The sequence below is a fragment of the Pinus tabuliformis genome, chromosome J, assembly GCF_031772625.1.
Source record: "Pinus tabuliformis cultivar Carrire ecotype Pingquan chromosome J, CPIR1, whole genome shotgun sequence".
NCBI lineage: Eukaryota > Viridiplantae > Streptophyta > Pinopsida > Pinales > Pinaceae > Pinus > Pinus tabuliformis.
Window position 1 is genome coordinate 234,771,862 of NC_142295.1, and position 23,907 is coordinate 234,795,768.

Genomic DNA, 23,907 nt, shown 5'->3' on the forward strand with positions numbered 1-23,907 from the left:
AAAACCCCTCCACTACTTTGCATTAATTCAAATAAAAAGAGAAATAATTACAATGACTTGCTTCAACTTTGAAGCACGCCCTGCACTGTAATCTTGTTCTCTTGCTTCCTCACTTTCTCTAGCCAACACTTAGCCAATGCAAGCCTCAACCAACCTCCTATTTCTTTGTTCAATCCTAGAGGAATTAAGATCCTAAAAAATAGGAGAATTGTTTATTTCCATGTGCAATAGATTGAGGAATTGATCACCTACTCAGTGGAAAAGCATTGTACACTCAACAATATACAATTATAAATACAAACATGCCTTTTCCTCCACTTTAACTGGGCAATTTGAATTCCATGCATGATTGTGTCTATTTTTAGCCATTTAACTAGTTAACTGGGAAAACATTGAGTTAATAACAATTTTAATACTCAACTGAACTTCAATTGACTCAATTAATTACTTGATCTTAGTCAACTAAGTTCAACTGAAAATAATTGAACTAGATTGCTGAATTTTAGCAATCACTACATGAAAAACTCTACTCTTAGCCTACAAACTTGGATTTACTCTTCTAATTAGGAGACAAGACCATGTCACTCTAGCTAACTGAAATCCAAGTCATCCTGCTAATATGAAAAATCAAATTACTCAATTTGACTAAGGCATAAGTCAAAATTGAACCTTTTCTTGCTACATCTCTAACAGTGTCCACTTTTTTTCCTGACCTCCAATCATCTTACAAAATAGTCCAATCCTTGAATCTACCACCCTAACCCCTTGCCTTTTTCTTTATCTCCATCTCTATTTGGTCTCTGGAAGTCTCCATTTGGTGTCCATTAGTACATCTTCATTACAACGTCAGAAGTCTATCTACTCCATATATAAGCTATGATTACTTGTTTGAGGATACATTCAAATTATCTCATGTGTCATCTACGATTACATGTTGGAGGACATGCATTTACATTAATGATGCTACCTTTCTGCTACCACCTACTCATAATTTCCATTCCCTAGGGAGTTCAAATTAGAATGATGGAGAATTCCCAATCTCTACTCCCTTGTTCTCTTGCACCTTCTCCTCCTACCCTATTTCTTGGCATTCAAATCGGTTCATTTTGGTGCTCAAGTTGTAGTCCATTACAAACCACATACAAGATCATATATCACCATATTTTTGTATTTTTTGTCTAATGGATAGTTTTTTTATCTCTACAAGGTATAGAAAATTAATACAAGGATTATAGTTTCCAAAGAAGGTTCCTTTCAATGTTTTCTCACTTAGCAAATTTACAGGATTCATTGCAAAGACTATGTCGGAATGAGGGGATCCCATTAAAATATATGCATCCCCCCCTTGAAAAAACAAAACTCTAATATCAAACTCTCTTTTGTTTATTGGCATATTCATTGTCTGCATTTGCTCAAATCGAAACAATTAATTTAAATTTACAGCTTATATGCAAAATGATTGAAATGTCTTAAACAAAAGGAAACCAAGAGTTAATACATTGCGACAAATTCGAAGACTTGAACAACTCAAATATATTGAATTTTCAAGGAAATTTAACCAAAAGATGACATAAAAGCAATTGATGCAATGTTAGAATCTACTTGAAAACTGAACAATTATCTATACTATTAAATCTAATAACTTGAGAAAGGTTGTTTTGTACAAGTGAAACTTACCCATCAAATATTGTCTATTGGCCTATTCAATGTGAAACAGGGCAACAAACATATCCATATTCAATGTGAAATAGGGCAACAAACATATCCAAAATACAATTTGAAGGACAATATGTTGTATATGCACCAAAAGTGGTCTTGGATAAAGAATGTACATTGTTAAAATGTCTTGCAAATATGTAAAGTAAAAACAAGTGCTTCATGTGTGAAACAATTCACAACTTTTATAGACAAAAAATCTTATTGTGCTTGAATAATATAAGACTGAAATTTTAGATATAAATTTGAGTATCTAAGAATATAAAAAAACTCACTTATATTCATGTTGTCAAATAAACCAAAGGGTGCGATCATACCAGCATTAATGCACCGGATCCCATCAGAACTCCGCAGTTAAGTGCGCTTGGGTTAGAGTAGTACTGGGATGGGTGACCTCCCGAGAAGTCCTAGTGTTGCACCCTCCCCCCTTTTTTGAACTTGTTTAATAATTCTTGCACGCGCTTGCTCCCCGCCTGCTGCAGGCCGTCTCACCTCTCGGCGCCCTGCGTCCTGCTGATCGAGCTTCGCTCTGCCGCTCCAATGGAGGGCATTGGGGACCCTGATCCCCCTTCAACACCTCCGGAGGTGATTGCGTTTCGAGCTATGATAGCTTCAGGCCCAAAGCGCCCCCCTTTGGTTTCTCAGCAGAAATTCGTTAAAAAGCTGGACTCGATCCCATCTGTAGCGTTACCTGAAGAAGAAACCTGTAAAGCCGCGTTGAACCTTGCAGAGAGAGGCCTGATAGGCCAGTTCACAGGCCTCTGGCCATCTCCTAAGTCAGTGGAGGATTGGATTCAAAGGAACTGGAAGCCTCTGATCAAAGAAGAAGTTAAAAGCTACTTCGTAGGTAAGGGCTTCTTTGTGTTTGTTTTTGAAAACCCTGATGACAAAGGTCTGATCTTTAGAAACGGACCGTATTTCATGGGGCCTCAGGGCCTTTATTTGAACAAATGGTCCCCGGACTTCGATCCCACCCAGGACATTCCATCAGCTGTTCCGGTCTGGGTCAGACTCCCTCATTTGCCTCTGCACTGCTGGAACCAAAAATCCCTTCAGATCATAGGTAACGCCCTGGGAAAATATATAGATCAGGCAGCGAGAAAAGACCAGTATTCATGTGCCCGTATCTGCGTTGAAGTGGATTTAGAGGAGGGGCTACCGGAAGCCATCAAACTTACTGTAGCTGGGTGGACGCATGTCCAGGAGCTGGACTATGAACAGTTACCTTTTAAATGCAGACATTGCCATAGTCACGGCCACTTCGCAAAGAATTGCAAGAAGAGAGCAGAGGAGCAAGCAGATAAACAGAACGGGGAACAATGGAGTCTGGTCCAGAAGAACGCATCAAAAAAAAAAGGCATCGGCAAAGGCACCAAGGAAGGAGACCCTAGCAGCAGCAAAGCAAACCAGGAAACAGAAGTAAACCCAAAAGGGGCAGAGAAGGCCCAGAGTCCTCAAGATACCCCAGCCCAAGAGAATGAAGAACAGGTGGATATTCCTCCACCAAATAAGGAAGTAGGGGAAGCAATCCAAAGTGAGGCCAATCAGGGAAGCCCATCCAACCCCTCATATGCAGAGATAGCAAGGAAAAAACCAGTCGAAAGCTCCGGCTCCTCAGAAGATGAAACCTATGAGCGCCAGCCGAAAAAAGCAGGAAGGAAATCCCGTAAAGAAAAAAGGGAGGAGGAGGCAGAAAGACTTAAAACACAAGGAAGCCAAGCCACAATAGAAATGTCTATTGGGCGAAACACCAGACCAAGGCCCTCCAAGGGAGGGCTCAACACCCCCTCAAGTAAATAATGAACCTCGTCTCTTGGAACTGTAGAGGATTGGGGAACCCCTCTAAAATAGAAGCAGTCAAGGATCTTATGAAAGCGGAGCCCTCAGACATCCTCATGCTCCAAGAGACCAAAATAGAAGGACATGCCCTTCTAGAGATCAGCAGCACAAAGTGGAATAAAAGAGCAGGTAAAGCGGTCAGCTCAAGGGGTACCTCTGGAGGGCTGGCAACGCTCTGGAACGATGACCTCCTTCAGCTGAACAACCACAAGGAAACTCAGCACTGGATCCAAACTGAACTGACCCACAAAACAAGTAAGTTGTCTATTAACCTTTTCAATCTTTATGTTCCTGTTTCTTATAATGAAAAGAGAGAATGTTGGAACTCCCTCTCAGCATTTCTAGAGCAGACTTCCCCTACTATTAATAGACAACTTACGATGTTGCAAAATTGATTGCTGGCAGGATCAAGCCGCTCTTAAAAAATCTGATCTCTCCCCCTCAAGGCGCATTTGTTGAAGGCAGGCATATTATAGATAACGTAATTCAGGTCCAGGAGATCATCCATTCCAGCAAGCTGCGGGGTGAAAAAGGCATGTTGGTCAAGCTCGATATGGCAAGCGCCTTTGACAGAGTGGATCGCTCATTCCTCTGCAAGGTCCTGCTTTCATTTGGATTTTCGCAACAATTTGTCAACCTTATTAAAGCATGCATAGACAAACCCTGGATCGCCCCATTAGTCAATGGTCGCCCCACGAAATTCTTTCAAAGCCAGAGGGGCATCAGACAGGGGTGCCCCCTCTCCCCATCCCTGTACATCTTGATGGCGGAAGCGCTCAGTCGCAAATTGTCTGCGGAAAAATTAAAAGGCAGTATTCCAGGTCTCAAGCCCTGTCACGGAGCCGAAGCCCAGAACCACGCACTGTTCGCCGACGATACACTCCTGCTAGGCGGAGCATCCATAAGAATAGCCAGAGCCATTAAAGCAGTCCTTAATAACTATTGCAGAGCCTCTGGGGCATTAATTAATGAGAACAAAACTGAAGTGTATAGCTGGAATGTTGAACAGAGGGAGCTCTCTGACATTACCTCTATCCTTGGATTCAAAGGACAATTAAATTGGGATAGATTCAAGTATCTGGGCCTTTCCATAATATTAGGTGCAAATAAAATAATGCTCTGGACAGAAATAATTTCGAAATTTAAAGCCAAAATTGCAGCGTGGGGAGGCCACTAGCTGACGAAGGGAGGCAAAGTAATCCTTATAAAAGCAGTGTTGTCGACGCTACCAATCTATCAGGCAGCTTTCCTCTTAGCTCCAAGAAATGTCTTGAAGCAAATTTCCAAAATGCTCAGAGACTTCCTGTGGCAGGGAGGAAAGGGAAATGAAAAAAAAATGCACCTGGTGAAATGGGAAGTTGTTAAAAAAACAAGAACAGATGGAGACTTGCAAATAAGAGATCCAGCTCTTGTTAATTTAGCAATGGGGGGAAATTTTATGGAAACTGATCCATGAACCTACCCATCTGGTCAGCGTATTGCTTAGCTCCAAATACAGACCAAACAAAGCCCTTAGCAATCTCCAGAATGTAAATGTAGCTAACAACACGCAGGTGTGGAAATTATGTTGTAGGAGTAGCAAGTTTTTCAATAAACAGGCTTACAGGATTCCGGGCAATGGCAAGCGCACCCAACTGTGGAATGACAGAATTATGGGGAAAGAACCTCTGAAGGACAAGGAGGACATAGCTGATCTCAGGGATTGGCTGAAGCAGGCAGGAGTTAATACCATATTTGAACTGTCAAAATGGGATCAACGTGGAGATTGGATAGGATGGGATTTCCATGGAGTCCCAGAGAGGTTAACACATCAACAAACTTTGCTAGAAGATTTGTTGGAGGAAGCAGCGCCCACCAACAGAAATATGAAAGACAAATGGGGCTGGGGCCAGACAGGAGTGTACACGACAGCAGCAGGATATAGAGCTTTGCAGGAATCAAGAAATAGTAGTCAAAACCCAGCCTTTTGGAAGAATGTCTGGGACCCTCTAGCCCTTCCAAAAGTGAATTTCTTTTTCTGGACTCTGGCCCATAATAAAGTCTTGACCGGAGACAACCTCGAAAAAAGGAACATAGCAGGACCTCACAGATGTATTCTATGTAGCAGCAATGCCGAAACAGCCCAGCATCTTTTTCTGGAGTGCCATTTTGCAAAAGAGGTATGGAGTATTATTTTATATAATTTTCAGATTACTATGCCTTCACCATCCTCTGTTGCAGATCTATTTTCCATTTGGAACAGTATCTACCCTCAGAGCATCCCTCTTAAATCAATCTGGAAAAAAATATGGACAGCAATCCCAAAGTACGTGTGTTGGCAGCTCTGGCTTGCTAGAAATCAGCAGATCTTCAGAGAGATGAGGCACACTCCACTGCAAGTTGCAGCAAAAGCTAAATCATTCCTTCTAGAAGCAGTTCAACAACAGTACGTTAAAGAAGATCCATTGCTCTTGCCTGAAGAAAAAAGATGGATTGGCATGCTAGAGCCCAGTCCGCATAGGCAGCTCCTCTCTCCACAAAAGGCAAATCAGGAATGGCGCATAAGAGAAGAAGATGACAAATTCCAACTGTGGTGGCGGTCTCAAAAGTTAACCACAATTTTCTTTGACGGAGCATCCAAAGGGAACCCCGGAGATGCAGGTGCAGGGGGGGTCATATACTCAATTGATGGGATAGCAAAAGACTGCTTCAGCTGGGGACTCGGCCAGAAATCTAACAATCAAGCAGAGATACTTGGGCTGCTAAAAGCCTGCCACATTGCAAGAGATAAAGGAGTTAAAGAACTTCAAGTTTTTGGAGATTCAGAGTTAATAATAAAGAGCCTGAAGATGGGAAGCTTATTTAGAAATGCCAGCCTCAATAAAATTCTGGACAGGCTGAAGAGAGTACTTCTAGATTTTGATACATGTAAATTTTACCACATACTCAGAAAGTCAAATGGTGAAGCCGACCAGCTTGCAAACAAAGGCAGCTCCCTGCTGAAAGGATTGCTAATTGTAAACACTGAAAGCACTATTCAAATGCCCTGAATATCACGCTGATTGAGAACAGCAACAGCCTGGAATCTGAAATATGTATTGTAATGTAACCGGAGTAGCTTGGGCATAGATCCAAGGATTTCAAATCAATAAAATCATAACCGTTTTAGTTATAAAAAAAAATAAACCAAAGCTTTAAATCAATATTGAAAGGAATTCAATGTTGGCACACAAATGACATAACCCTTTCGCCATAAAATAACACATAGACTTTTTGATACTACCATAATTTAATGGCTCTAAATTCCCATGGAGAAATGCTCGGCTGGTGAGATTGGTAGAGTGTTAAGCCATCCACAAGGGCTCCATTCTTGTTATGGTCTTCCCCACTAACATGGCATGATTTTAAAGGATTAGGCTCAGTGAAACTTTTTTGAAATTTTGGCAAAATGAATACCCTCAAACATGACACTTAAGCTTAAACAAGTCCCTTAGGGCATGTTTTATTAAGGCTCTAAATTTCCTATTATGGTCATAAAATACTCCCAAATTTTTTGTCAACAAAAAAAAAGGATGGGTACCCAATGTTACTACAATGTATCAATATTCCAACTCAAAGTAAATTCATGGTAACTTATGTGAATCAAGAGTTGAACTCATTATATTATATATTGGAGCAAATATAATTATGATCCTCATCTTTCCCTTTAGTCTTCTATTTTTTGAAGGCATAAACATGGAAAATGAGCCACTAGAAAAAATGTTCTTTCTATGGTTCTTTGCATTAGCTTGCTTATTCTTTACACCACATTGCCTTTAGCACTTGTACTTACTAATAATTTAACTAAAATGAGCATTTTAATTTTTGACAACTCAATTTAGCAATTGAAAACAAATATCCATAAAATCATTTGTCAATCAACATAAGGGTATTGTAGGTTCTTGTTGCATATATAAGTATACATATACAACCAACTATGTTTGTGAGTAGTCTTTAAGTATGACTTTTTCGAAAGTTTTCCAGTTTATTTTCCAATCTAATTTGTCTAAAATCCGACAAGGATTCATTGAATCACAAGTTTGATAGGTAAATTCTTTACAATCAAAGTGCCCCAAGGGTTTTTGAGGGCGTTGAATCCGTACATGCAATCAAAAAACTAGTTTAAACAATACAAATCAAGATTTGGCCACAAATTATTTCACTGGAAATCCACTAGAAACTCCAAAAAGTTGCACTTAAAGACTACTCCCTATATTTATGGTGGACGAATATGGTCTTACTTGGAGTGAAGTTTGTTTCTAATTTCCATTTATATTTGATTTCACCACTAAAATAAATTTAGTTAATTCTCGTGTTGTAATTACGTAAAACAATAAGATTTTAGAAAACAATAAGATTTTAGAAAACACATACATAGTTATTTTTCATGTGCTCTTTTCAATTCCAAACATTTGCACTCCATTCATACATGATTTCTAGCAGGTGGGTATAAATTATTATATATCCTTAGCATATGTTACTTAATTCTTTTCACAAGTGGATATTGAATCCAAATAGTTATAAAAGCTATGTTGATTGTTATAATGTTTCTTAGATGCCAGAAAAATTAAGGATAAAGGCCCATATAAACTTTGTTAAAAGCATAAATTATACTTTGTCCAATCCTAATGTCACGAGGAAGGATTACAGATTAAATGGATTTTTGAAGTAACTTTATGGATTACAGATTAAATGGATTTTTGAAGTAACTTTGATAGCATCCTTGTTAAATTGAAGAGATGTGTTGTAAAGGAAGTTTTGAACTGCAAAATGCATTAACGAACGACATAAATTACAACTTATATGAAAAAAAAAAAAAAATGTAGAATTAAAGGCATTGAATATTAAAAGAAGATGAGAGAAACATATTTGTTTGTGCACTGCCTGATTATTCTAAACAATGAACCTATTGTCCAGTGATTTTACCATCTAAATTGTGGGATTAAAAGCTGAATTTTGCTATTTTATTTTCTATGCTTCCTTGTGAACCTGGAGTCAATTTAAAAATCAATATGGGCATTTTTTTTTTTTTACATTTTTTTTAATGCATAATATATATGTGGCTAGTTTTACTACAAATATTGTTTCAAACTTGTCAATTAAGCAATAGAAATTTTGAAGGCATTTAAAAATAGTAAAATGAAGTTATTGTGAATGGATAGACATTTTTATAATATGTTTCCACATTGTTTGTAGACATTAATACAAAATGGGAAAGCAAGGAAAATGGCATATTATCACATGCCTTTAGGTGCAAGACGTTAAAGGAAAGATCATATTTTATAGTTAATATTTAGTTTGTTCTAAAGTATATGGAATTAAATCCCTTTACATGGAGTTCCCAAATTTATTAGAGGGGAGGAAATGAACCTAGAAGCTCCATGTTCTTTCGTTTACTAAAAAATAAACACTCGAGCTCAAGAGAGAGTGCTTCCTTGTGATATGAGGTGTAAGAGAGAGTGCTTCCTTGTGATATGAGGTGTAAGTATTTTATAAATGTATTGTTTAGATGTTGGTATTAATAATGATTTATTAGTTTTTCATATGTATTGACATTTAAATATTCCTTATGCAATTATGCTTACTCATACAACCTAATGGATAGAAGAGGAGAACATACAATGAAACGAAGCCCCTCATTTGCAAAAAATAGTGTTGATAATTCCATTTCATTGTAAAGGTTATGGTTAAAAACCCCAAGATGGAAATATTAACATAAGCATGATACTCCATGTGATGCTAGATCCACGCATAAGCCAAGTCTATCAAGGGACATAGTTTTTAATGTAAAAAGTTGTTTTCTTGGAAGTGCTAATTGACTCAATGTGTAAACTGCATAATAAGAAATATGTTGACATGGATGCGTCAACTCAAGATAGGGATTTCTTCTTATGCGGGAGATATTTTATTAACATTTACAATCATCTAATGAAAGCAAACTATCAGTTGCACAAAAAGGATGAAATGAATGTGAACCTTTGGTATCAAAAACACCAGGATGATTTTTTATTCTACCAAAATCTCAATGGTGGAGAGATCCATTTTATAGTTGGAATTCAAATGAAGTGGAAATTGGAGAACATGGTCAAGAAATCCCATCAGAGCTTAATGGCCATAAATTCAACATTCAACACAAATAAATATGGGGTGTGTGGATTATCAATGGTTGATTTTGAACAATAATTTGAATTGTAGTGATTTGAAATTATCGATGACCTAAACTTGACTTTGTGTATTCTTTGAATATGAGAGTATGAGTAGTACATGCTTCTCGTGTTTTATGAGAAATATAATGTGGTGCTAGTTGCATGGGTGGTGGCTTCATGTAATACATCAACAGATATTGCATTATGGTTGGTGTTGGATACACACTTACACTGAGGATGGGGGAAGGTGGGGTGAATCAATATAAGATAATTTCTTACTTTTTAAATAATCATGAAAGATAATTTAACAATCTCACATATGGAACACAGGATATAAATTAGAACTTCTTTATAACAAACCTTTGTAGGCACCAACTTACTAATAGAAACTTTTTAGTCACCAACCGACTATTACAAACTTTGTAGACACCAACCTACAGGAGACACGAATCCACCCTACTATAAGATTTGTAGACACCAACCTACAACAAACACCAATCCCCTTTGCTGCAAGATTTGTAGGCACCAACCTAGAGGAGACACCAATCCCCTTTGTTGCAAGACTTGTAGGCAACAATCGAGAGACATGAATCCCCTCTACTACTTCTCCCTTCATTATGAGGGAGAAGTCCCTTACCATTAGGATTTTCTCAAAGTTCTTTTGTGTTAGAATTCTCTATTTTAGATAGGTTGTTAATGCTTTAGTGTCACTATTTTTTGTTGGACCCATTCCCTAGGTGAAGTATGTTTATTTGTGTCCACTTGGACTGAAAATGATCCCTCCACTCTTATACCCTAACCTTCAATGCAAAAAAATATTTTAAATAAATATTGGGAGATTTTATTTAAAAATGGATGTGATCAAACTAGACAACATCATGAAACAAAAGGTCATGAAAATGATCACATATTGCTAAAAAAATCCTTCATCTAAAAATCCTTTGGCCTGCCTAACCGTATCATACACTTACAAAGTTGGTAGTTGTATTGTTATACAAATTGACATAATATAAATACAATCCAAAAAAACATAACTAAAATAATAAATTATTGAAATATGGCCCTTGAGAGGCTATTATTGCCATGCCAACCCAAGTCTCCATAATGTGCTCCATGATGAGGCTCATCGATAGGTATATCATAAGGGTCATAATAATATCCTCCAGCTTTAAAATAATCTCTTTCTCACATTTATTTACAATTTTTGTTATATTATGCTTAGTGAGAGGGGGGGAAGATGTGTTGCTATGTCATGTGGCCTAATATGGTTTAAATGTAGGAATTGGAGCAATTTTGAGATAATTTCAATGAAGGGGTCAGAGCAGACAACAGGGAAAGATTCTAGGAGGTTGTCCACCTCTTTAACTCATTCAATCAGCCAAGATCACCACTTTATCTCTCATCAACTCGAAGTCATTGGCAGCCAAGCAGGACGAGGTCATTGGTAGCTAAGCTAGTGCAATTCAAGGAAGATCAAGATCCACCTTTCTCGAGTTTTGGGAGATAAACATCTCTATCTTCTAGGGATCCATTGGTAGCTACCCTTTTGTATAAATAAACATGTCAAGGAACTCATTAGGATTCAAACTTTGTTTGCAGCTAAGAATCTATTGAGCTCAAGCACTTGTGACTGCTATTTTTGACTTATTATGTGATGTATTTGACATTTATGCAATGATAATGAGAATTTTATTATTGATCCATCATTGAGTTAGTTCAGAGGGTTGAGGCTCTTTGGTTTGGGCCCAACCCCAGTAGCTTAGGTCCCTCTTATGTATTGATATTCCTTTTTTAGCTTAGAATGTTTGCTAGTTGTTGCATTTTATTAGAATATAATTCGTCAAAAGGCCTATGAATGTTGCCTCTATCTCATCTCTCTCATGGGAGCTTGACTAGAGGAATCTAAACTCACAGCCCAAAAACACTATGTTGATGATTTCTAGTTTATGATTTCTTGGAAAAAGGTCTACGTTAGTGATATTTTTTTTACATATAATTGTTGTAACTTAGAAGTTGATTCAATGCATAGATCAGAGTTTTTGGCATAAGTTAGATAGTTTATAAATTCAAATCATCTTTTCCATCATTGGTTATGATATTTTGTGAATGATAAGAAGAGAATGTGTATAAGATGTTGCAGGATTGTTGGACCTGCAAGAAAGGGGCCTTTTTGCCATCTCTATCAAGGACTTCTCCACTCTCTTTTGATGAATCTCAAACATTGTTCTTGAGCTCTGCCTTTTAGGTTACCGTGAGCAACCCTCTTGGTCCAAAACTAGCCTTCTTGAAGTGTTGAGCTTGGCTAAGGGTGTTGGTCACCTTTCACCCATCTAACACAACCTCCATCCACCTTTCCATCCCTTGATCTCATCGTTCTCACTTTCCAAACCCTCTCGAAAACCTTCCTATAGCATTACAAGTCTTCCTGTAGCAATACAGGGATCTTGTAGCAGCTTCCTATAGCATGCTTGTAGTAGCATGTTTTGACCTGTAATACAACTTTGACTTATTTTGCAAGTAGGTTGACCCCCCAACTTGGACTCCATGATCAAAGGTAGCACATAGGCCACTCCAACCATCCTTTTTCCTTCACTACAAGAGAGAATAGAATTAGTTTCTTTATCACAGATTTGGAAAAGTAGAACATTACTTTATATGAAAGTTTGAATAAGATAGACGATTCATGAAATATTGAGTTATGAGTTGGTAGAATAATTTTATGTTTACAAGTGACTTTGATAGCTATATGGTTGATTGCAATTAGTGTAGTTTCCTTTCTGCAGGTAGCATAGATTTGGTGTTCTTTCATGAATTAATTCAATAGCATTTCCAAGTTGGTAGCATCTACAAGTTATATTTGAAAAGAATTTACTTTTTATACATTAGAGCTAGCTTTTGAATTGCACTTTGAGTAGTTAATTTCCCCCTAATCTAGTAGAAGAATGGTTTTGGAGTCCTAATGATCAAATGACCTAGTTGAGGGTGGCATGAGTAGAATTCTATCTACTGTGTATATATCACTATCACCTCAAAGTTTGTATGAACCCCGGGTTGATAAATAGAGTTATGGATCCCCTCGGAGTTGCAACACTCTTGGTGCAATACTATGGCTCACCAATTTTTGGCATCATTGTTGAGGAGGTGTCTAGGTAAATTTTATTTCTGCTTAAGCATTTCTTTCTATTTTGAATTTAGTTTTCAAAAAATCACATAAAAGAAGAAAAATATTCTTTCATTCCTCGTAGGAATAGAGATACTTAAGGAAAATTTTTACCAAACACCCCCACACCATCAAACAGCCAACCTTCACTCTTCTTCGGTCACTTTCAACTTCCCTCTCTGACTACAGGGGAGTTAGGAGACCCCTTAGGTGAACAAACTAAGAGTTTTGAAGAACCTGTTGGGGAAGAAGAAGAACCCATTTCACCTCCCAAACCATGGTTGAAAATAGGAATGAGGAGATTTTTCCTATCAGAGAGACTAATGGAGAGGTTATAATGAAGAATATAAGCCCTACTGCTCTTCCTCACTTCCATGGCTTAACCTCTGAGGACCCTGATACTTTTAATTTTGAGTTTGTTGTTGTTTATAGGAACTACGACTATACCTCTGATGACCAGAAGCTGAAGTTATTCCCATCTACTCTCAAGGATGCAGACTTGCACTGGTTTATGGATCTGCCTGGGGATAGCATCACTACCTAGGCTCAAATGTAACAAGCATTTAACAACAAGTACAAGGACTATTGTAGATCCAAAAAAACCAAAGAAGAAATATTTAGAATGACTCTTGGACCTGATGAATCCCATAGGACTATGAGGAAAGATTCCAACTCAATTATAAGAGGGTTAGATACACCCTTGATCTTGAATCACTCAAGTTAGTTCTTCTATGAGGGATCAGGGAGGATATGCTAGAAACCCTCAACATGTTGTTTGGGGGAGACATCTATCATCTATTCTATGAAGTCATCAAAACAGTGTTCAATAACCACTCTAAGGCTTCTAGGAAGAAGGGTAGGACTAGTCAAGATTTGGTCAATTCCTCTCCTTCCACAACATCCATCAAGAATGAAATTGGAAACATGTTTGAGGACTTTAAAAGTGAAATGTTGCATACATTTTAATTTAAAATGGATACCATGCAGATCAAGAGGAGACAAGAGGAAGCAGAGAGGGCCTTAACTATTTTTGTCTCTAAATGCACTAGAAGGCACCCCAGAAATGAATGTCCATTAAATCTCATAGAGGTTTGCTCAGTCTGTGAGGAAAAACATGCCAAAGATAAATGTCCTTCTTTGCCTGGATTGAAATTTGCATACCAAGGGGCAGAAGGTGGGGTTGAGAAACTATGTTTTATCAATCAAATGAGGCCTCAAGGACCTCGGCCATACCAGCAGTGAATGCAAGGTGCATCCTACTCCTATTATCATCCCAACCAGAATGCACCCTTGCCACCCTAGTCAAGATTTGGTCAATTCCACACCTCCTTCTTGGCCTTACACACCTCAATATCCTCCCCAACCTGTCAATAAACCATTTCAGCCATATGATTCTCCACATACTTAGTGTAATAACCCATCACCAGGTTGGAGACCTCAACACAAACAACCTCCTGTTTTACTACCTCCACCTCCATCTCAACCACAACTCACTCATCCTACTCCACCTAAGAAACCTCATATGCCTACTCAACCCAATCTGAACCTGAATAACAAGAAAGAACAATAGGTCTACAATGGAGAGACTTCTTATCATTCCTATGATATGGAGATTCAAGAAATCAACCTCAAGTCTGGAAGAGTGCTCCCAGATAACCAACCTCCATCTCCACTTGAGGAGCTTGAAGAGGAAAATGAAGAGAGTAGCCCTCAAGTAAATCCACCTCCTTTTCTTGAGAGATTGATCCATCCTAACCAACACACCCCAAAAGAGACTAAACTTCTAGGGGAATTGAAAAATCTGTGTGTTAAGATACCCCTCCTTCAAGCTAATAAGGATTTTCCCATCTACAATAATCTTATCAAATATAAATGTTTCAAACACCCTAGGAGGAGAAAAATAGACACCCCCACCATCAATGTTATTGGTCAATTATCTGATTTGATGCTAGGGAGAGTGATTTTCCCAAAATATCTAGACCCTGGAAGTCAAGTCGTAGATGTGCACATTGGTGGCATCATTGTACCTCACACCTTGATTGATCTTGGGGCTACCATCAATGTGATGACTAAAGAAACCATGCTAAAACTAAACCTCCAAGGATCCTTGAGAAAGACCACTACAATGTTGCAACTTGCAGATAGATCCATAGTGGCTCCTGAGGGAGTTTTTGAGGATGTAATGGTCTCTATTGACTCCTAGGAGTATCCTATTGACTTTTTGGTTCTCCAGCCCAAAACCAAATTCAATGGTTATCCTTTCATCATGGGAAGGCCATGCTTAGCCACTGTTTATGCTTACATAAATTGCAGGGTTAGGAACATGACCATTAAGAATGGGCATTTGTCCAAACAATTGGTATTGTACCCTCCTACTCATCCATCCATTGAGCATGACTTACCCCTACGGTTAGAAGAGGAGGAAGATGAAGTGTATCTTACAACATCCCATCCAAACTATACCCTAGATGTTGCTATAGGAGGGGGGCAACCTAATGAAGATGACCTCATTGACCAAATCCTCCATAACCAACCCCCCAGTACCATGCCTCTTGTTGAGCTTGTGAAGGAATCTGAGGGTAATCCTTGGACTGAGTTATGCCTAATAGACCCAAGTCTTGCACATGTCAAAGTTGTAGAATTTGGTCCATATAGAACCTTGAAGATTAATCCCTCTCTCTTAGACAACCAAGAAGAGAAGTTGTGCAAAATGATGAGAGAGCACTCAAATGCTTTTGCTTGGAGCTATAAAGAAATGAAGGAGTTGAATCCTTCGATTTGTACTCCCACATTTACATTAAGGAGGGATGAAAACATGTGCTCCAACCTTAAAGGAGAATGAACCCATCCCTCAAGGACATAGTAAAGGAAGAGTTGCAAAAGTTGTTGGATGCAGGGTTCATATACCCCATCTCAGATAGTGAGTGGGTGTCCCCTCTAGTTTTGGTCCCAAAGAAGAATAGGAAGTGGAGGATCTGTGTGGATTACAGAGAGCTAAACAAAGCCACCAAGAAAGATCATTTCCTTTTACCTTTCATTGATCAAGTTTTAGATGGTCTTGTAGGGAATAAGTTCTTCTCTTTCCTGGATGGATTCAATGGCTACAATCAGATCCAAATCAGCCCTGAGGATCAAGACAAAACTACATTCACATGTCCTTGGGGTACCTTTTCTTATAGGGTCCTTCCTTTTGGTTTATGTAATGCCCCTGCCACTTTTCAAAGGGTATTTCTGAGCATCTTTGTTGAGCTGGTCCATGACTCTGTAGATATCTACATGGATGATTTCACTCCCTATGGGTGTGACTTCTTGGAGGCTCTCTCTAACCTAGGGAAATTCCTGAAGAAGTGCATTGAAATGAACCTCTCACTTAGTCCTGAGAAGTGTGAATTATTAATGAATGTAGGGACTATCCTTGGCCATTTGATATCTTAGGAGGGAATACAAGTGGACCCAAACAAAATTGCCATCATAAAAAGGGTCCCTACTCCTCAAAAGCATAGGGATGTTAGGAGTTTCTTGGGCTTAGCTGGATACTATAGGAGGTTTATCAAGGACTTTATCAAAGTGGCCTCACCATTGTTTGGATTGTTGGCCAAGGACTCAAAATTCTACTGGATAGATAGCTGTCAATATGCCTTTGAGATCCTGAAAGAGAAATTAAACATTGCACCTATACTTAGGGGCCCAAATTGGGCTCTGCCTTTCCATATCCATGTTGATGCATATGAAAAAGCTGTGGGGGTAGCTTCAGGACAAATAGATGGTAAGTTACCTTATGCCATTTACTTAATTAGTAAAAATTTGTCTAGGGTTGAATTAAACTACACTATAACTGAGAAAGAACTCCCAGCGGTTGTACACTCCTTGAAAAAAATCAGACACTACATCACTGGATACCAAACTTTTGTGCATACTGATCATGCATCTATCGAATATTTGATGAATAAGCCTGATGTGAATGCTAGAATCATTATATGGTTGTTATTAATACAGCAGTTTGATTTAACTATCATTGACAAGTCAAGAAAAGAAAATGTAGTTATAGATTTTATGTCTAGACTTGCTTTTCCTACAGGTGATGAAGGGATGTTCAATGATCAGTGTCTAGATCAGCACTTATTTTCTATCTCAGTTCTCTCTCCATGGTTTGCTGACATAGCCAACTACCTAGTTGTTGTAATATTTCCTCCAAATTTGACATCTAGGGAGAAGAGCAGAATTGTAAGGAAGAGCGCCCCTTTCACTTGGATTGGGGGAAATCTCTTCAAGTTGGGACCAAATCATATCTTAAGGAGATGTGTCATGGAAGAGGAAGTCTTTGACATCCTCTCAGCCTGTCATGATGGGCCTTGTGGAGGTCATTTTTCTACCAAAAGAAAAGCTTTCAAAGTTCTACAAGCTGGCTATTATTGGCCCACTCTCCACCAAGATGCAAGAATGTATACCAGCAGATGTGATCAGTGCCAGAGCATGGGAAACCCACACCCAAGGATGAAATTCCCCTACAACCCCAAGTGGACTTGGATACATTTGACAAATAGGGCATGGATTTCATTGGGTCAATTGATCCACCGTCTGGGCAGAAAAAGTACATCATTATGTGCACTAATGGGTTGAGAAAAAGGCTATCAAGGCAGCGACGAAGGAGAGAGTGGTTGAGTTCTTAAGGGAGAATGTGTTCTAAAAATTTGGGTACCCCAGAGAGATAGTCACCGATCAGGGAGCTCAATTCACATCACATTTGATCAAGAATCTTTTAAGGCAGCATCATATCAAACACAGAAAATCTATTGCCTATCACCCTCAAGAAAATGGACAAGTAGAGGTTACAAATAAGGAATTAGAGGGCATCCTCACCAAGGTTGTGAGCAGCAGCAGGAGGGATTGGGCAAACATATTAGTGGAGGCCACTTGGGCCTATAACACAACTTGGAAAACAACTACTAGTTTTACTCCATATGATCTGGTTTATGGAAAGAAAGCTCTACTCTCTATTGAGTTTGAGTATAATACTTTGAGAATGATAGCCCAATTAGACTTAGATGTCACCAAAGCACAACAGGAGATTCTGCTCCAATTGAATGGCTTGGATGAATTTAGAATGCAGACCCTCCTACACACTGAAGTTATGCAATGGCATAGGAAGGTATGGCATGATTGGCATATCAAGGACCAAGTTTTTCAGGAAGGGGGTTGGGCATTATTATATGACTCTAGGTTCAAGGATTTCAAAGGAAATTTGATGACAATATGGTTAGGCCCATACCTGATAGAGAAATGCCATGACAATGGAGTTTTTCAAATCAAGACCATTGATGAAGAAGGGATTCCCTTTCTTGTCAATGGCTATAGGTTGAAGGTATACAGAAAACCTATGTCTAAGGAAGAATAAATTAGCACCATCATCAAAGAGTTCAATGTGATTGAAAGTGTCATGGCTTCTAGTCCACAACATTTCTAGATATTGTCTTGAAAAAAAAATTATAATAATAAAAGGCCTAGATGAAAACCTCCCTTGAGGTGCCCAAGGCAGGCATACATGTTGAAAACCTCTTGTTGGGCCTTGAAATTGTCATTCACTTCCATTACATTTTCACTTATATTTCCATATTGTCACCTTCACTCCACCTCTATTTCATTACATTTACCTCCACTTCATTACATTTACCTTACCATTATCATTATTGGGTCACATTTATGTTTTTCCAAACTTTATTAATTCTTAGCGTTTTTAAGTGAATTTATGGTTAAAAATTAGAAAATAAAGTGCATATTCTTATACCTAACAAGTGGGATGAGATTGTTGACATGTGTAGGTCAAAAGGAAGCTTCTAAAAGACCTTTATGTGGCCTCTTGTTGTGGCCAGCTGATGAGCCCCAATTTTTGGTAACAATTTGGGCTCATTTGGCCTACTGACCTTGCTCAACCCTTCATCTTTTATCACTTATGCATCATTTCTTAGTATATTCGTGTTATTTGTAGGAAGAAGGGCAGGCATTATTCCTATGTGACTAATACATGATGATTTCAGGTTTTTTGGCATTAAATGGAGCAAAGACCACGCAAATGGGGACAAGGAGACAACAAAGGTGGCATTGCGGGTTTATAGGGAGGTTGTCCACAGTCTTGAATGACCTCCCTCGTGATCTCCACCCTAACTCCGAGCTCCAACAGCTATCCTCACCGAGCTAAAAAGTAGCCAACGGATTCTACAGGAACAGCAGTTCACTTTTAGTTGGACAGCCAAGCTCCACTAATTGAGGAAGCCAGCTTGATCCTCATCATGTATAAATATTGAGGCCGTAGCCTTTGATAGGAGCTTTTTGAACTTTTGAACTACTGTTGCAATTTCTAAGCACGAGCTACAGCTCGATTTTTGCTTTTTGTAAGCCAGTTTTGGCATGTTGTTAGACTCATGATTATTTAATAAAGGCAGGCAGATTTGGATCCAATCCTGAGTTCTTAAGAGGAGCTATAGCTCTCAGGTTAGGGCCCAACCTGAGAGCAATAGACCTCCTTTTCCTTGTATTGTTACTTGTCTTTCCTTTCAGCACTTCATTTCTTTGTTTTGACATGCATTTGAAAAAACACAGTCTGCTGATTTAATTTCTTTAATGTGATTGAGTAGGATTAGTTTATGGTTAAAGTGATTTCAGTAGCTTAGATTAGAATAGGAGGATTAGCATTCATTAGAGCTCCAAGAAAAGGTTGACAGTGCACTCACTGCCATCTCTGTTTAGAGATTGGGGGTGTAGACCGTACCAACCACCAAAAAAAACGCAGTCTTATACGTTCATGCAAGCTGCAACACAGTCATTTCAATCATAGAACCATCCATGCATTCTGATCTTAAGCAATACTTTTTCGTTCCAACACCATGCACGATTTCTCTCCACAATTTACATTGCTGCTCGTTGGTTTAATAACACAGTTAGGATAGGTTGATGAATTATCGGTTTTGTGCAGATTCGTTTCCTTTACACTGCGTAGTATCACTCTGTTATCTTCTTCTTCTTCTCAACCGCGCCTAGATCCACCTACCCAACCTCTGTTCAGCTCGTTTTCTTTCCAACCCTTCTACTGTTCACGTAGCTCCATCTTTTTGACTTTTCATTGCTTCCACCCTTCTATCCACCAACCAACTTTACCCACTCTTTCTCCATCTGATCTCTCTGTCCCTGATCCATCACAAGCTCCCTTTTCATCCTACCTATCCACCCATACAGCTCCTCGACTCCTCCATCACCCAAAACTCCAACCGCATAACATCCTGTAGAAGTTAGCAGACTTCCTATAGAAATCCTGAGCTTCCTGTAGGATCCCCTGCAGACATCCTGTAGAAGCCTGCAAACTCGGTTGCCAAGCACTTGAACGTTGTGGACTTCTGTGGAATGATGTTAAGGATCCACTGGAACCTCTCCTAGCCCTCCTGACCTTTTCCAAGCCTTCCTTCCCTTCGAACCACCCCTGCACAGTCAAAACCTAATAAGAAACAAGGTCATAATAACTCCAACCACTTAAGCAAAAATATAAAAACTTTGTTCTTTTCAATATAAGTAGTTTAAATTCATGCATCTCATATCACTAGAAGTAATGGCATCATTTTTAGGAGTTACATTCCCACCATTGCATCATAGAGATTAAACTAGTCAGATTAGGGTTTACTAGGGTTTCCATGTTTTGTTGGCTTTCAGTTCATTATTGCAAAGTAGGTTAATTTCCTTTGATATAGCCTTCGTCCATCATTTAGAAAGCTTCTTCTGAGAAAATATAGAAGTTGGCTTGAGCCCTAGCGGACTTGTGCCAGCTGACCAAGTGACAGCTGCGACAAGAGCTAGTACTTGTGCATACAACACCGTCGCTTCCAAGTTTGTTACGAACTACCGGGTTGATAAAATTAGAGATAGGAAGCTCCAGGAGTTGTAGCATTATTGCTACAATACTGGAGCCCACCATCCTTTTTGGCGCCGTTGCCAGGGAAGCGTCAGAGTATTGGTGATTGTTGCTTTTCTTCTATTTTTCCACTACAATCTTCTGCCAAGTAGTTTATTTCATTTCCATTCTACAAAAGTAGCATAGACATTTCCTGCTTTCATAGATTAGCATTTCTCGCTTTCATAGATTAGCATTTCAATTCTGCAATTTCATTTCTGCAAGCGTAGATTAGCCTTTCATTTCTGCAAGCATAGACTAGCATTTCCATTCCTGCAATTTCATTTGAGCAAAGTAGATTAGTTCTTTCCTGCTTTCAATATTTGCATCTTTATTTCAGTAAGATAGTTAGTTGTAGATCAATCTGTTTTAGTTTTGCAGGTACCAAAGAAGAAAAAACAAAAGCAATCAAAAAAGTCTTTCCATTTCATGCCTCGTAGGAATCGAGATAAAACAGGCAAATTCTTACCCAACACCCCCACCACATCACTGAGTCACCCTTCTCTCTTCTTCGGTGACAGTGATCCAGAAGAACCTATAGGTGAACCTCCTGAGATATACGAAGATCCTATAGCAGAAGAAGAATTAGAAACCATCCCATCTGAAGCTATGGCTGACAATAGAGGAGAAGATGAGAGAATAGAAGGTGCCTTCCCCATCCGAGAGACCAATGGAGAGATGAAAATGAAGAACATTAGCCCCTCCGCTTTACCTCACTTCCATGGACTGACTACTGAAGATCCTGATACCTTCCTATTTGAGTTTGTTGTCCTTTGTAGAACCTATGATTATACTAAAGATGAGCAGAAGCTGAAACTCTTCCCTTCCACTCTTAAGGATGCAGCATTACGCTGGTTCATGGGCTTACCTGGGAATAGTATCACTACTTGGGCTCAGATGCAGCAAGCTTTCAATACCAAGTATCGGGACTACTGTAGGTCCAAGGAAACCAAGGGAGAGATCTTTCGGATGACCATGGGAAATGATGAGTCCTTAGAGGATTACGAGGAGAGGTTCCAACTTAGCTATAAGCGGGCCAGGTGCACACTTGACCCTGAATCCCTCAAGTTGGTCCTACTCCGAGGAGTCCCTGAAGACCTCTTAGATACCCTTCACATGTTAGCTGGGGGGGATATTTACCAACTGCCTTATGAGGACATCAAGACTGTGTTTAGAAACGACTCCAGGGCAGCTCGGAAACGAGGTAGAGGAAACCTCCTCTCAACTGGTGTCCCTTTCTCCAAACATGAGTTTGCAAATCAATTAGAAGATCTTAAGAGTGAGGTGAGACAGACCATTGCCATGCAACTGGACACATTCAGGATCCAGCAGAAGAAGGAAGAAGCTGAGAGAGCCTTGGCTATCTTCTGCCCTAGATGTACAAGGAGACACCCTAAGAACGAATGCCCATTGCATTCAGTTGAAGTGTGTTTCGTTTGTGAGGAGGACCATCCCACAAACCAATGTCCAACCTTACCTGGATTTAAAGCCATGTACCAAGGGACAGAAGCTCCCACTGAACCTCTCTATTACCTCAACCAAAGAAGGCCACAAGGACCTAGACCTTACCAGCAGGGGATGCAAGGGGCACCTCAAGCTTATTACAGCCCCAACCAATCGACTCCTATGCCTTCCTGGGGTCCCCCTGCTCATCCTTCTTGGTCTATGTCTCCTCCATGGTCTTACCCACCTCAGTACCCTACTCAACCCACTACTCATTCTTATCACTCACATGCCCAGCCACAGCCTCAGTGGAATGCACCTCCGTCGGGGTGGAAGCCCCAGTACAACACTCCTCCCGCCATTTTGCCTCCACCACCAGTTCAACCTCAACCATTACCTCCTGCTCCTCCAAGGCAACCTCAAATACCTGCTCAACCGAACCTGAACCCCAACAATAGACAGGCCCAACAGGTATACACTGGGGAAACATCATGCCCTACTTATGCTGTGGAGATCCAGGAGATCAATCTTCGATCTGGAAAGACTCTTCCGGATCGCCAACCTCCTCCCCCAGAGGATGAGGAAGATAAACAGGAAAGTGAACCAAAAGCTATTCCACCCTTTCCTGAGAGACTAATAGCCACCACACAACCCAACCCAGAGGAGGATGAGCTTCTGGGAGAGCTCAAGGAGTTGTGTGTGAAAATACCACTTCTCCAAGCCATCAAGGATGTGCCAATATACAACAAATCGGTTAAGGAAAAGTGTTTTAAACACCCAGGCAAGCGAAAGAGAGATGCTTCAACCATCAATGTCTTAGGACAACTGTCTGACCTTATGTTAGGACAAGTCATCTGCCCAAAGTATCTAGATCCTGGGAGTCCTGTAGTAGATGTCCACATCAATGGCACCATCATACCTCACACTTTGATTGATTTGGGGGCTGCCATTAATGTGATGAGCAGGGATACCATGCTCAAACTCAAGCTTCAGGGTTCCTTGAGGAAGACCTCGACAGTACTGCAACTTGCAGATCGCTCCACTGTGACTCCCGAAGGGATTGTGGAGGATGTCTTGGTCTCTGTCGACTCTTGGGAATACCCTGCAGATTTCTTGGTTCTGCAACCCAAGGCAAAGCTTACTGGATATCCTCTTATTTTGGGAAGGCCTTGGTTAGCCACTGCAGATGCTTACATAAGTTGTCGTTCAGGAAATATGACCATCAAAAATGGTCCTATGTCCAAGCAGCTAGTCCTATACCCTCCTGCCCAACCTTCCTTAGAGCATGACTTACCACTTTGGTTGGAGGAAGGAGAAGAGGATGAAGTGTACTCAGCACCTTTGTGCACCCTAGATACCACTAGAAGAGACCCCCCAACCGAGGATGACTTGATCGAGACCTTGATCCAGAATCCACCTTCCAGTGCACTATCCTTAGAGAAATTGGTGGAGGATGCCCAAGCCAGCACCTTAGTGGATCTTTGTACCACCAACCCTGTTACTCCCAGAGTCAAGAATGTGGAGTTCGGCCCTGAGAGAATGTTAAAGATCAGCTCCTCCCTATCTCCTTCCCAGGAAAAGGAGCTGTGTAGCCTGTTGGCCAGTCACCTAGATGCTTTTGCTTGGAGCTATAAGGAGATGAAAGGAGT

General features: G+C 39.8%; 1 non-coding gene across 1 annotated transcript; it reads left to right on the forward strand.

The window, feature by feature from the left end:
* The first annotated feature begins 2,019 nt into the window (after positions 1–2,019).
* LOC149226615 (5S ribosomal RNA) lies at positions 2,020–2,138 on the forward strand. The gene has a single exon (XR_016248507.1). It is a non-coding gene; the product is annotated as a 5S ribosomal RNA (ribosomal RNA).
* Positions 2,139–23,907: the final 21,769 nt, after the last annotated feature.